The 11,488-nt window shown below is 43.4% G+C and overlaps 1 protein-coding gene across 1 annotated transcript in view; it reads left to right on the forward strand.

Moving 5' to 3' along the window:
- The window catches only part of opn5 (opsin 5), a 58,865-nt gene that overhangs the window by 20,869 nt on the left and 26,508 nt on the right, over nt 1-11,488 (forward strand). The gene's annotated exons all lie outside the window — the stretch shown is intronic.

Genomic DNA, 11,488 nt, shown 5'->3' on the forward strand with positions numbered 1-11,488 from the left:
TTACAGACGCAGTGTTTTAATCTGTAATAAGTCCACACAACGGATTTATGTGTAGACACTAATTTCCTTTGAGGAGGACACACCACTTTATGCAAGGTAGTAAAGTGCTTTTTCCGTAGAAAGCCTTAACAGGCACATTAGCGACATGAACTGGATCAGGCAGCAAAAAACGAAGATGAGGAAAAATCTACATGTATTAATTGAGCAGGCTAGAGATTCACAAGATCCATCTTGAGACTTTAAGAACTGATATTTCATCCATCCATCCATCCTCTTCCGCTTATCCGAGGTTGGGTCGCAGGGGCAGCAGCTTGAGCAGAGATGCCCAGACTTCCCTCTCCCCGGCCACTTCTTCTAGCTCTTCCGGGGGAATCCCAAGGTGTTCCCAGGCCAGCCGTGAGACATAGTCCCTCCAGCGTGTCCTGGGTCTTCCCCGGGGCCTCCTCCCGGTTGGACGTGCCCAGAACACCTCACCAGGGAGGCGTCCAGGAGGCATCCTGATCAGATGCCCGAGCCACCTCATCTGACTCCTCTCAATGCGGAGGAGCAGTGGCTCTACTCTGAGCCCCTCCCGGATGATTGAGCTTCTCACCCTATCTTTAAGGGAGAGCCCAGACACCCTGCGGAGAAAACTCATTTCAGCCGCTTGTATTCGCGATCTCGTTCTTTCGGTCACTACCCATAGCTCATGACCATAGGTGAGGGTAGGAACATAGATCGACTGGTAAATTGAGAGCTTTGCCTTATGGCTCAGCTCCTTTTTCACCACGACAGACCGATGCAGAGCCTGCATCACTGCGGACACCGCACCGATCCGCCTGTCGATCTCACGCTCCATTCTTCCATCACTCGTGAACAAGACCCCGAGATACTTGAACTCCTCCACTTGGGGCAGGATCTCGCTCCCAACCCTGAGAGGGCACTCCACCCTTTTCCGGCTGAGGACCATGGTCTCGGATTTGGAGGTGCTGATTCCCATCCCAGCCGCTTCACACTCAGCTGAGAACCGATCCAGAGAGAGCTGAAGATCACGGCCTGATGAAGAAAACAGGACAACATCATCTGCAAAAAGCAGTGACCCAATTCTGAGTCCACCAAGCCGGACCCCCTCAACACCCTGGCTGCGCCTAGAAATTCCGCCCATAAAAGTTATGAACAGAATCGGTGACAAAGGGCAGCCCTGGCGGAGTCCAACTCTCACTGGAAACGGGTTTGACTTACTGCCGGCAATGCGGACCAAGCTCTGACACCAATCATACATGGACCGAACAGCTGTTATCAGGGGGTCCGGTACCTCATACTCTCGGAGCACCCCCACAGGATTCCCCGAGGGACACGGTCGAACGCCTTTTCCAAGTCCACAAAACACATGTAGACTGGTTGGGTGAACTCCCATGCACCCTCCAGGACCCTGCTAAGGGTGTAGAGCTGGTCCACTGTTCCGCGACCAGGACGAAAACCACACTGTTCCTCCTGAATCCGAGGTTCGACTATCCGACAGACCCTCCTCTCCAGAACCCCAGACTTTTCCAGGGAGGCTGAGGAGTGTGATCCCTCTGTAGTTGGAACACACCCTCCGGTCCCCTTTCTTAAAGAGGGGGACCACCACCCCGGTCTGCCAATCCAGAGGCACTGTCCCTGATGTCCATGTGATGTTGCAGAGACGTGTCAACCAAGACAGTCCTACAACATCCAGAGCCTTGAGGAACTCCGGGCGTATCTCATCCACCCCCGGGGCCCTGCCACCAAGGAGTTTTTTGACCACCTCGGTGACCTCAGTCCCAGAGATGGGGGAGCACACCTCCGAGTCCCCAGACTCTGCTTCCTCATTGGAAGGCATGTTAGTGGGATTGAGGAGTTCTTCGAAGTACTCCCCCCACCGACCCACAACGTCCCGAGTCGAGGTCAGCAGTGCACCATCCCCACCATACACAGTGTTGACACTGCACTGCTTCTCCCTCCTGAGACGCCGGACGGTGGACCAGAATCTCCTCGAAGCCGTCCGAAAGTCGTTCTCCATGGCCTCCCCAAACTCCTCCCATGCCCGAGTTTTTGCCTCAGCAACCACCGAAGCTGCATTCCGCTTGGCCTGCCGGTACCTATCAGCTGGACAAAAGGGACCGGTAGGACTCCTTCTTCAGCTTGACGGCATCCTTCACCGCTGGTGTCCACCAACAGGTTCGGGGATTGCCGCCACGACAGGCACCGACTACCTTACGGCCACAGCTCCGGTCAGCAGCTTTAACAATAGAGGCAAGGAACATGGCCCATTCGGACTCAATGTCCCCCACCTCCCTCGGGACATGGTCGAAGTTCTGCCGGAGGTGGGAGTTGAAGCTACTTCTGACAGGGGGCTCTGCCAGACGTTCCCAGCAAACCCTCACAACACGTTTGGGCCTACCAGGCCTGACCAGCATCCTCCCCCACCATCGAAGCCTACTCACCACCAGGTGGTGATCAGTTGACAGCTCCACCCCTCTCTTCACCCGAGTGTCCAAGACCTGTAGCCACAGGTCCGACGACACAACCACAAAGTCGATTATCAAACTGACGCCTAGGGTGTCCTGGTGCCAAGTGCACATATGAACACCCCTATGCTTGAACATGGTGTTCATTATGAACAATCCGTGACGAGCACAGAAGTCCAATAACAAAACACCACTCGGGTTCAGATCGGGGGGGCCATTCTTCCCAATCACGCCCTTCCAGGTCTCACTGCCGTTGCCCACATGAGCATTGAAGTCTCCCAGCAGTACGAGGGAGTCCCCAGAACGTGTGCCCTCCAGCACCCCCTCCAGGGACTCCAAAAAGGGTGGGTACTGCGAACTGCTGTTCGGTGCATACGCACAAATAACAGTTAGGACCCATCCCCCCACCCGAAGGCGGAGGGAGGCTACCCTCTCGTCCACCGGGGTAAACCCCAATGTACAGGCTCCAAGTCGGGGGGCAATAAGTATGCCCACACCCGCTCGGCGCCTCTCACCGGGGGCAACTCCAGAATGGTAGAGAGTCCAGCCCCTCTCAAGGAGATTGGTTCCAGAGTCCAAGCTGTGCGTCGAGGTGAGCCCGACTATATCTAGCCGGAACCCTCTCAACCTCGCGCACTAGCTGAGGCTCCTTCCCCTTCAGAGAGGTGACATTCCACGTCCCAAGAGCCAGCTTCTGTAGCCGAGGATCGGACCGCCAAGGTCCCCGCCTTCGGCCACTACCCAACTCACACTGCACCCGACCTCCTTGGCACCTCCCATAGGTGGTGAGCCCATGGGAAAGGGGACCCACGTTGCCTCTTCGGGCTGTGCCCGGCCGAGCCCCATGGGTGCAAGCCCGGCCACTAGGCGCTTGCCATCGAGCCCCACCTCCAGGCCTGGCTCCAGAGGGGGGCCCCGGTGACCCGCGTCCGGGCGAGGGAAAACGCTGTCCAAATTTTGTATTCATCATGGAGGTGTTGTTGAACCACACTTTGTCTCATCCCTCACCTAGGACCAGTTTGCCTTGGGTGGCCCTACCAGGGGCATAAAGCCCCGGACAACAGAGATCCTAGGATCATTGGGACACGCAAACCCCTCCACCACGATAAGGTGGTGGTTCGAGGAGGGGAGAACTGATATTGAATTGTTTAAACAAAAAATAATGATTAATCAAAAAGTAGATATTTTTACCTAGGCCTAAGTCACACTGAACCATTTAAGTGTATTATTTCTATTCCAGTGCATATTATATTTTTGAAAATTATATATATATTTATTTATAAAATGCCTAAACTGCTTTTGACTAGTGGACACTGGAACGCTTATAACTTTCCCAAATTAAATCAAACTTTCCCCAAATACAATGAAAGTTCTCAGTCCAATAGACTGTGTCTCCCATACTGACATCAGCAAGAAATCAGGTTTTTAACTCCCCCCATTAATATTACATGGGTTTTATTCAGAGTTCTTTTGAAATTCCTGCACCTGTCATCTAGTAACACAGTTGTTTTCATGTGTTCAGATTTGTATACTTAAAATAATCCAACAATTTAAGAAGGAAGGTGATGGAACTTGTCATTTCTTATAACATGTTTCTTTTTTTGTCAACACTCACATTTTCCATTTCTATTTTAGTGTCATTGATAATCTTTATGAACTGTGATATAATGACAAGAGATTTTTTAGAAGTTTGAAAACCGCTATTCAACAACTGTCCATTCAATTAGAACAATCTTGTCACAAGCAATTTTAAAACTCATTCTGATTACCCAAAAGCCTTCAAGTTACATCTGTCCAAAATTAAAAATATTTTCTCTTTATGCAGGAAAATAACAATATCATTTCTTGCATCTGGTCAGTTGATCTAGAATACAAACCCCAACTGGCAAGGAATAGAAGCTGTATATTTAAAGTGTTTTGATAATAAATGATTTGATGAGGTTTGCATGATGTTAATTGGAATGGCATCTCAATGTGGTGAAAGAAATGTTAGAAAAAGAGAAGCGAGTTGGTTGAAAATTGTACCTTTCTTTGTTTAAAAAGTGAGCCGTGCACAAACAACATTTTTCTCTGTCTAGATATACTCGATGCTGCTGTTTCATAATATATAATTACAATAAAAACATAAGCAATAAAACATTATTACCTTGCACTCTGCACTTGCAGAGTGTATCGTTCTTTGACTTTTTTATTGATTTTATGTTTAGAATATATTTTTTTTTCTTTGAATAGTGAAACGGTAGTAGTGGCTGGTCCTGTCTTACAGCTCTAAGGACCGGGAGTTCAGCCTCCATTTTGGCCACAATCTGTGTGGAAATGGCATGATCCTCCTGTGTGTGCTTGGGTTCAGTCCTTGCACTCCAGGTTCGTAACATGTTCCTACCTACTTTTAAACTGGAGTGGTATGAGTGACTGTTGGTGCGCGAATGAGTGTGCCCTGTGACATACTGGTCATCCATCTATGGTTGTTTTTTGGTTTGCAACCAGGATTTGGTCTGACACTCTGTGACTTTGTGCTAGGGAAACATGGTTCCCACAATAGATTGTTTTTTTACAATTTGATAATTCATTGATAAAATGATGTTTACTTCGTTATATATTTTTACAACTCTGACTTTTAAATGGTCAAAAACTGCTTTTATAACTGTTTTCATTTTAAATACAAACATTTATGTATTTTCTTTTAGCCGTAGAATGAGCCTACAGATCAGACATCAAATGTATTAAACCACTTCACATTTATGTAACATCCTTCTGCATTTCCATACATATTAATGTGATTCATGTCCCCCCTAATTATTGCCTTGAAACCTGTCCCAAAAATATAATCAGATTGTCCTGATTAATTCCTGGAGCTTTCCACACTTCCTCTTCTGACAGTCGTCATGCTGAGAATTACTATTGGGCCTTGCAGCAAATATTGTACTCCTCAAAAAGATGACACTATTTTTTCATAACCTACAGAGAACAATTTCTTACGTGTTGCTGCACTTGAAGACATGGGTTCCAATAATATGTTTACTTCTTGTTCTCCAATTTTACTTTAGTCTTGAAGGCTTACTTTTAATTTAATTGATTTTTACAATTGTTTCAAATATTTGTTTTCAATAAAGTTACACTATAAGAAATATAATTGAAAGATGCTTGGATCCCAGCATAACGTGTTTTCTTTGAACTTGGATCAGTATTCAGAAAAGAAGTGGACCTGAGTTACAGTAGAATTAATGGTGTACTTTAGAAACTGTAATTCTTCTTTAAGTATTAAAAAATAACTAAGTTATCAAGAGGAAATCATTCTACCTATGTATAGTACTATTGTTTGTTTTGCATCGTCTTTACTTTGATGATGAGAGATGCCTTCAAGGAATTGACTCAAGGGGTGTATCTTCACACATGGTCTGACAGCAAGCTGTTCAGTCTTTCACAGTCAAGAGCAAAGAACAAAGTCCAGCAGGTCTTCATCAGCGATATGCTATATGCCAATGATGCTTCATCAACTACCCACTCATAAGAGACTGGCAGATTAGTTCTAAAGAGAATGTCAAAAATTTGACCTCAACAACACTCTGAAGAAGACCGATGTGATTCGCTAAGGTGTTGATCTCCATCTCCAACTCAAAGCTGGATGTATTGCATAAGTTCACCCACTGGGGCTCCACCGTTACTGACACCCTCTCCCTGGATGCACAGATGAACTAGAGCATTGGACGTGCTGCCTCAACTTTTACTAAGCTGACTCGGAGAGTCTGAAACAACATAAAAATGACTCTCCACACCTGCATGCTCTGCACCCTGCTGTGCAGCAGCAAATCCTGGGCGCTGTACTCCAGACAAAGAGGTAATTAAAAGCCCTTCATATGCGCAACCACAGGTACATTCTCAACGTTAGTTGGTGGACCACATGACAAATGAGGAGCTCTTTACAAGCGCCACGATCCCCAATCTTTATATCCCGTGGATGCATTTTTGACTCATCACCAGATGTCTGACAGAAGGATCCAGAAGGATGAGCTGACTGCTGGCAATAGGGCACAATGTCAGTCCCATCACCATTTTAAGGATGTTTGCAAGTGTGACATGAAGTCCAGGGTCATTGACGTTAAAAGCTGGAAGGAATGAGCCATTAACCACTTTTGTAGTACAGCGGAGATCCAGAGATGAGCCAGCAAAACAGACACCATATTGAATCAAGCTGGAGCAGAGAAGAGAGCATGGCGAAAAGTAGACCAGGGAACAAACCCAGGCAGTAGCATTTTTTGTGTAGCCATTGCCAGAGGGACTACCACATACAAATCAGACTCTACAGCCACACCAAGAGCTGCAAGGTCAAGTAGTGTACATATGCCATGGTCTCTGGAGGCCAAAAGATGCCTATAAATATTGTTTTGTACCAAATAGCTAAATTGTCCAGATACCTCATCCATCTGCTACATTTGATTGTGTTGGCTTGGCCAGTTGTGAAGTCTGTTAAGATTGTCATTACATATATTCCGCACAAAATTTAAACTACGGAGCACTGCACTGAGATGTTCAGTCAACCATGAGGTTATATGGGACCATTAACAGTACGCATAATCACAAGGAGCTTTACAGAACAGTCATGATTACAGTACAGTATTAAATAAATAATAAAGACAATACAATAAAAGCAACACAGCAAATACCAGAAAATGCACCACTGGTAAATACCAGACAGATTTTGAAAGTATAACTAACATGTTTAAATGGAAAATATTAGAGTGAGCTGTGCAATTCAAGGATAGCTACAATATAAAGTTGCAAAAATGGGTACATCACCATAATTACAAAGTAATTGTCCAAGATAACGTGAAAATTATAGGATGCATTTTGAATGCTGGCAGGCCAAGTTACCCTTTCATAAAGTGTAATAAAAACCATAGAAGATAAGTAATCTGTGATAAACTACTTGCAGCATAAGACCAATGTAACTATTGTCAAAAAATCAGCCTTCTATAAATGATACAACAGTAGTACAATAGATTGAGAAAGTATTTAGACCCCTTTACTTTCTGCACACTTTATTGTGTTGTAGATTTAATTTTAAATTGGTAAATTTGCCATTTTTGCCTATCAGTCTACATACAACAACCTATAGTGACAAAATGTGAAAACATGTTTTCAGAAAGGTTAGCAAATTTATTAAAAATCAAAAACTGAAAACACTCATTTATGTAGGTATTCAGACCCTTAATTGCAGCAGTTTCAGATTTGAGTCTTTTGGGACACATCTCTACAAGCTTTGTACACTTTGGCAGTTTATTCATTTCTTCCTGGTAGATCTTCTCAAGCTCTGTTAAATTAGATGAGAAGTGTCTGTAAACTGCCACCTTCAAGTCTCTCCAAAGATGTTCTATGAGGCTTAACTCCGTGCTTTGGCTGGTCCATTCAAGGACAATCACAAATTTGTCATGGAGTTACTCCAGAATTGTCTTGGCTGTATGTTTTGAGTCATTGTCATGCTGAGAGGTGCACTGTCATGTCAGTCTGAGGACGTGTGCACTTTGGAGCAGGTTTTATTAAAATTCCTCAGTATTTGGCTGAATTCATCATTCCCTCAAATCTGACCAGTCTCTTTGTCCCTGCCACCGAGGAGCACCCCTATTGCATGATCCTGCCACTGCCAGGCTTCTTTTTAGGTATAGCATTATGCAGGTGATGAGCAGTGCCTGATCTTCACCAGACAAAGAGCTCAGACTTCTGCCCAAAGAGTTCAACTTTTGTCTCATCAGACCAGAGAATCCTTTTCGTCATGCTCTCCGAGTCCCTTAAATGTGGCCTGGAAAACTCCAAGGCCCTTCTTTCCTGGTTACTCGATCTGGCCAGGTAGCCATCTCTAGGAAGTGGATTGAAACTTCTTCCATTTCACAAGTATTGAGGAACATAGAACATTGTGGAGCTTAGAGCTTTAAAAAAGGTTTTATGCTCTTCCCCTGATTTATACCTCACCTCAGTCTTATAGGGGAGATCTTCAGAGAGTTCCTTGGTCTTCGTGGCTTGTTTTTTGTCTTGAAGTGCATGTAAACTGTAGATCCTTATATACACAGGTGTGTGCCTTTCTAAATGATGCCCAATCGATTCAGTTCACCACCATACACATCTCAAGCTTAATTACAGCAAACAGGAAGCAACTTGGTACAATTCAGAATGCCACTGTAAAGTATCTGAATATTTAAATGAATGAGAGATTTCAGTTTTTGATTTGTGTTTAATTTGCAAACCTTTTGGAAAACATATTTCCACTTTGTCATTATGAGTTATTAAGTGTAGATTAATGAGCAAAAAATGGCAAATTTATCCATTTAAAATTATATCTGCAGTTCAGTAAAGTGTGCAGAAAGGTGAAGGGGTAGAATTCTTTCTGAATGCGTTATATATTTGTAACTATACTCTATTTTTCAATTAACTAAATTGACGATTAGGCAATCTGCAATTTGGCCTAAATCAGGATAAAGCTTCCCCTGCTCCTCTACAATAGTACATCAGAGGGCAGATTATCAAATCATTAGAAATGAGGTGTTTTTACAGTATAAAACATTGGGATTACCGCTGCCTTTTTGGATGCGAGAGAAATTAAAACATATTAAAATATGCAGTTAAGTCAGTTTCGTTATATGTTTCTCATATCCTGATGATGGACAAAACTGCATTTAATCAGTCAAGTAGAAGCAATCAGAACTGTAGAGAATCCTGAGGAAAAAACAGACGGCTTTCAGCCTGACTTTTTAAATAACAAATGAAATATTGCATAATTTCTAGCAAATTGGCAAAATGTTAACATCATGTTAACCTTTCAGCCTCTACAGTGCCTGATACATTGGTAGGTACATTGAACATTTCTGCCTATTAAAAAATCCAATATGTAGGGTAAAGGATAAAGGATATAACTGTTTTGGAAGCAGATCTGTAACCAATCAACAGGGGCAACTAGCTGTTTTTGTACAGTTGTGGGGAATTGGATTGCCTCAAAGCTCATTGTGTCCTAAGACGTTTTCAGGTTATAAAGACAAAAGTACTGAGGTGGAGTATTCCTACTCACTGTTCATGGAGTCAGACAATGGCGATGTGTTGCATGTTGATTAGCACATAGAAGGAAGAATTTCACTGAACTCTGAAACTCTGTACATGTGACAATAATGACTTTATAAATTTATAAATGTATCACACAAGTGATAACATACCACGATTTGCAGGCCATGGTCACCTGTTGTCAGCAACTTTATTCTAGGCTCCTTTTAGGAAATTCTTAGATGTTCCTGTTATGAACACCATGGAAGCATTTGGAGTTCATGGTAATTTCTATGAGAGTAATAAAGAACCAGAAAATGGATGATGCCAGTAATGGCAGTTGAACTTCTCAGTAAAGTCATAACCGGAAGAATCATCAAAGTGATGCACCAAAAACTAAATCATGATGTTGCAAAATTCCTAACACTATCTTGCTTTTCCTAGCTCATGCCACCGATTGACATTTCTTCTTTCACAGCAACAAAAAGCATCTTGGCCATGCTATGCAACAATGGACACAAAATGGCAGCACTCATGACCAACAATGTTTCTGTCCAAATAATAAAAAAACCTTGCCCAATAAACATACAAAAATGATGCTAAATAATATACACATAAAAAAGAGAGATTTATAACAGCCCCCAAAGCTAATAGAGAGATACATCTTTCCATGTCCCTTTCTCTAAGTACTGGTACATCTCCAGTGTAAGGTGTAAATGACTTAGAGCTTTAATTTTGAGAAACCAACATAGAGTACCTGATTTGTTTTCAACAGAATGGAGCGATTTTGTGTTAACAAGACAAGCAGGGACAGAGAAGCAAGAGAATGACTGCAGTAATAGTTTGTTTTATATTTAGAAGTCTATTTTAATGTCTATACATGACCCAGTATATCTCAACTATCCCAATCTTGATTATGATTATACCTATATGTATATAATCATGATAACGAAGAATTTCACATAGGAAACCTGCTACATCTGTCAAAAAGTTCTTTTTGGGTCAGCTGGTTTTGGTAGATTCATAAAAGTGGAAATGCATTGTACTGTGGTTATACATCAAAGGCCCGTCTGTTTTTGGCTTTGGTTTTTGCCCAAGTTTTCCTTCTCATGGGGTTACTTGTCAACCAATGCTGACAAGAATACTCTACTAAGATTTTTATCAAGAGTTTTCCTTCGCTTCAATGGATTGCCAACCAAGGCTGATGAGCTCCATCTGCACATTAGCTGTGTGGTTTGATTCATGGGTACCAGGCACATGTCTGGGGTCCAAACCTCCTCCTAGCCCCTACAGGTATAGCCTGGGGCCTTTCAGCAGCTGGTTACCACCTCTTGCCACTTGTAGGCACTACACAGGACTTGCTGTGGACAGGCTAATTATACTTGCAGGACAGCCTTACTCACTCGGTTCTCTTTTCACAATACCACAGAAGCAGCAGAGCAAGACAGCAGTGATGGCTGAAAGTGAGAAGTGACAAACAAGCTACCACTACACCAACACAAAAGACGCAAGTTGCAAAAAGCCATTTAAAAGGCAGTTTTGTTAGATATGGTGGCATAACAGAACAGTATGCAATAGGATATCAATAAAGTTTCCTGTTGCTTAAACTCAGACTGTGTGGTCCATTTCAAAAGTGTTATGTTTCTAATATTTCATTGGATTGGCTGGCCCAGCGCTGTTTCAGCTGTGGAATGGCCAAATGGGGGAGGCAGCTTGATGGCTGAGGTCTCCAGGACTCTAAACAAATCCAAATCCTATTATGTGATATCATCTACTGTTAAATTCTGCTCCATACTTGTAATATTTCTATTGCATTGTATTGAGGATTACTTGTGTTATGTTCTATATATTGTATTGTATTGACCCCCTTCTTTTTGACACCCACTGCACGCCCAACCTACCTGGAAAGGGGTCTCTTTTTGAACTGCCTTTCCCAAGGTTTCTCCCATTTTTTCCTCTACAAGGGTTTTTTTGGGAGTTTTTCCTTGTCTTCT

Source organism: Erpetoichthys calabaricus, chromosome 3 (assembly GCF_900747795.2).
Source record: "Erpetoichthys calabaricus chromosome 3, fErpCal1.3, whole genome shotgun sequence".
In the NCBI taxonomy this organism is placed as follows: domain Eukaryota; kingdom Metazoa; phylum Chordata; class Cladistia; order Polypteriformes; family Polypteridae; genus Erpetoichthys; species Erpetoichthys calabaricus.